This window comes from Triticum aestivum, chromosome 4A (genome assembly GCF_018294505.1).
Source record: "Triticum aestivum cultivar Chinese Spring chromosome 4A, IWGSC CS RefSeq v2.1, whole genome shotgun sequence".
Classification (NCBI taxonomy): domain Eukaryota; kingdom Viridiplantae; phylum Streptophyta; class Magnoliopsida; order Poales; family Poaceae; genus Triticum; species Triticum aestivum.
Genome location: NC_057803.1, coordinates 569114256 through 569118593, shown reverse-complemented (window position 1 = coordinate 569118593; position 4338 = coordinate 569114256).

Below are 4338 nucleotides of genomic sequence, written 5' to 3'. Positions count from 1 at the left end.
TCACATGACAAAGGTCAAGGTTATCCTTAGTAACTAGTAGACTAAGGAATTTTCTCATTTATGGAGGTGGTAAAAGAGTTCGTTGTAAAGGGTTATGTCAATGAAAACTTTGACACTAATTCGGATGACTTTGAGTAGTAAACCGGATTCGTATAGTAGAACAGTTATTTGGAATAGCTCCAAGTAGCGCATGGTAGCTGCATCTACAAAGATGACATAGAGATTTGTAAAGCACACATGGATCTGAAAGGTTCAGACTCATTGACTAATAAACCTCTCTCACAAGCAAGATATGAACAAACCCCATGGGTGTTGGATTCATGACAATCACATAGTGATGTGAACTAGATTATTGACTCTAGTGCAAGTGGGAGACTGTTGGAAATATGCCCTAGAGGCAATAATAAATTAGTTATTATTATATTTCCTTGTTCATGATAATCATTTATTATCCATGCTAGAATTGTATTGATAGGAAACTCAGATACATGTGTGGATACATAGACAACACCATGCCCCTAGTAAGCCTCTAGTTGACTAGCTCGTTGATCAATAGATGGTTACAGTTTCCTGACCATGGACATTGGATTTCGTTGATAACGGGATCACATCATTAGGAGAATGATGTGATGGACAAGAGCCAATCCTAAGCATAGCAGAAGATCATGTAGTTCGTATGCTAAAGCTTTTCTAATGTCAAGTATCATTTCCTTAGACCATGAGATTGTGCAGCTCCTGGACACCGTAGGAATGCTTTGGGTGTACCAAACGTCACAACGTAACTGGGTGGCTATAAAGGTGCACTGCGGGTATCTCCGAAAGTGTCTGTTGGGTTGGCACGAATCGAGACTGGGATTTGTCACTCTGTGTAAACGGAGAGGTATCTCTGGGCCCACTCGGTAGGACATCATCATAATGTGCACAATGTGACCAAGGAGTTGATCACGGGATGATGTGTTACGGAACGAGTAAAGAGACTTGCCGGTAACGATATTGAACAAGGTATCGGGATACCGACGATCGAATCTCGGGCAAGTATCGTACCGATAGACAAAGGGAATTGTATACGGGATTGGTTGAATCCTTGACATCGTGGTTCATCCGATGAGATCATCATGGAACATGTGTGAGCCAACATGGGTATCTAGATCCAGCTGTTGGTTATTGACCAGAGAGATGTCTCGGTCATGTCTGCATGATTCCCGAGCCCGTAGGGTCTACACACTTAAGGTTCGATGATGCTAGGGTTATAGGGAAAGTATGTACGCGGTTATCGAATGTTGTTTGGAGTCCCGGATGAGATCCCGGATGTCACGAGGAGTTCTGGAATGGTCCGGAGGTAAAGATTTATATATGGGAAGTCCCGTTTGGTCACCGGAAAAGTTTCGGGTGCTATCGGTAACGTACCGGGACCACCGGGAGGGTCCCGAGGGTCCACCAGGTGGGGCCACCAGCCCCAGAAGGCTGCGTGGGCCAAGTGTGGGAGGGGACCAGACCCAGGTGGGCTGGTGCACCCCTCCACCAAGGCCCAAGGCGCGTGGAGAGTGGGAAGGGGGCAAACCCTAGGTCCAGATGGGCCTTAAGGCCCACCCTAGGGCGCCCCCTCTCTTCCCCCCTTGGCCGCAACCCTAGATGGGTTTTGGGGCTGCCGCCACCCCTAGGGAGGGAACCCTAGATGGGGGTGCAGCCCCTCCCCTTCCCCTATATATACTTGAGGTATTGGGGGCTGCCCAACATATGATTTGATCTCCCTCTTGGTGCAGCCCTACCCCTCTCCCTCCTCGTCTCTCGTAGTGCTTGACGAAGCCCTGCTGGAGTACCGCGCTCCTCCACCATCACCATGCCGTTGTGCTGCTGTTGGACGGAGTCTTCCCCAACCTCTCCCTCTCTCCTTGTTGGATCAAGGCGTGGGAGACGTCACCGGGCTGTACGTGTGTTGAACGCGGAGGCGCCATTGTTCGGCGCTTAGATCGGAATCGACAGCGATCTGAATCGCTGCGTGCACGACTCCACCAACCGCATTCTTGTAACACTTCCTCATTTCGATCTTCAAGGGTATGAAGATGCACTCCTCTCTCTTGTTGCTAGTCTCTCCATAGATTGATCTTGGTGACACGTAGGAAAATTTTGAATTTCTGCTACGATCCCCAACACCCCCTACCCGAGATCCACCAGTTTTGACACCGACACCCATAGATTCGGCTAATTTTGAGAGAGGAAAATGAGTCGCCCCCTCATGAGGCGCTGGGGGTAGGTCTACCATGGACATCCACGGGGCTAGCCTCTCCGACATGGGGAGGGGGACGACTCCGACTAGGCGGACTGTGAGAGTGTGACTCCTACTAGCTAGATGGGGAACCCTAGTTGTCATACCTAGTTTAATTAAATAGTCGTTATCTTTAGCTTATCGTACGCACTATCTAACTTTATGCATGTTTTATATTTGAACTATACTAGTAAATGCGCATGTGTTAATATTAGAGAGGAAAATTAATTGCACGTTTATATCAGGTAGGATATAAATTATGTGTAAATTGCTTGTTTATACTATTGGGTAGTATATCAATGTGATTATCACAACCCTTGTTATTTGATAGGATATTAATTGCACGCTAAACATGTTGAGCACTCACCGTTGAAGAAATCTATGTCGTTGGATTGACATGGTTTGATGGTATAGATTAACTGGATCTGTCCTTTTGGGTCCTTTTATATTGGTATATTGATTATGCTTGGTTTAGCACTGTTTAATTACCAGCACTGCATCGTTTAATAAACATGTGTGTGTTTTGGTCATGATGTATGTTTATTTTGTCAACATGAACGCATGAAATGGACCCCCGTGTGTCTGGCGCTGTCAGATGCCAAAAGGATGAGAAGTTCTTCGTAGATCTTCGAGATGACTCTAACTACGACGATACGTTTTAGTTAAACATGTTGTGACTCAGTTTCATAGTTGCGCTCAAGTGTCTAACCATTGTTTTCTTTTAGTTTTGCTCAGGTTATCCCTTGCGGGGCAAGGCGTGACTTTCTATAGAGGTTTCATGTTCAGCTTGATGCAATCATTAGATTATAGTGCATTCTCATGAAGATGAAGACAACCAAACTTCACTTGTCTTGTCACCAACGAGGCATACCGAACCTATTTCGGGTATCCTGGTTGAAGGGACCTTGCACATGCTTGCGGGAGGGAAGCTAGGGAGAGGACTGTGTCCTACCTCGAGTATAATCATCGGGAGATCATGGTTTATTATAGGCCCATTGACACCTTTGGTTCCAATACTTCGGACTAACGATCCTAATTCCAATCGTTGTAGAATCTAGTTAGTAGGCATGATATCTAGTCATAATATGATAGTATTTCATTGATTTTTTGTTGAGCATGTGTTATTATGCTTGCTACTAGTCACACTATGTTAGTTAGTACTTTGTTGAACTTAGATGTTATCATTTGCCTCTGTTTGTAATGTCAAACTTGAGTGTTATATGATTCATTGTTAAGCTGAAATAGGTTGTCATTTGGCTATGGAAAATGTTGTTGTGCAACCTTTTTATACGTAAAAATCATATTGGCAGCATGACCTCGACATGGCATGTCACAAGTTATGAATATTACTGGTGGCGTGAGGGTCACGTGTTTTCCACGCCACCACTAGCATTTCTGCACTAGTGCGGGGTCCAAAGACCGAGGACCCGAAGTCTTTGGTGGTTGCTCCTTCTCTTGCGGATCTGAGGAGAAACAACCACTACCCAACTCTCCACTTTTCGATGACGGCAGCCGCTTGCGGTGGATGGGTGGTGTGGGAGGCGAGAGGGTTTGTAGAGAACCCTAGACCCCCGTGTCCAGACCTTGTATAGCCGCCACTTGCATACATGTGTGCCTGGGGTGTCCAGGTCCATGGGGGTTACTTCGGGGAAAGGCTCCAGGGTATAAAAAAGCTAGGACTTGTTATGTTGTGATCCAAATTCAAGTATAAAGAGAAAGGTTGACTTCTGACGAGCGAGCGGAGCGAGCCCATCGCCAGTACGGATCAGTATTGAGCTAGGTCACCTGTCTTATATATATATATCCTTTGTAAGCCGCCGCACATGATAAGTTGATCAGTTGTAAATCCCCGGCGTTTGTAACCTCCCCCGATATAGTGAAGATTGCTAGATGGCACCTGTGGTTTTTTCTCCTTCGTGTTGAAGGGGTTTTCCACATTAAATCTTATGTCTCCTGCTTGTTTTCGTCCTTTGTTGTGTTGATTAGCCTATCGTATCTCTAACAGGACTTCCCCGAAATCTGCCCAAAGAACCCTGTAAGAAGGGGACATGCGCCACCAAGATGACCTAGCT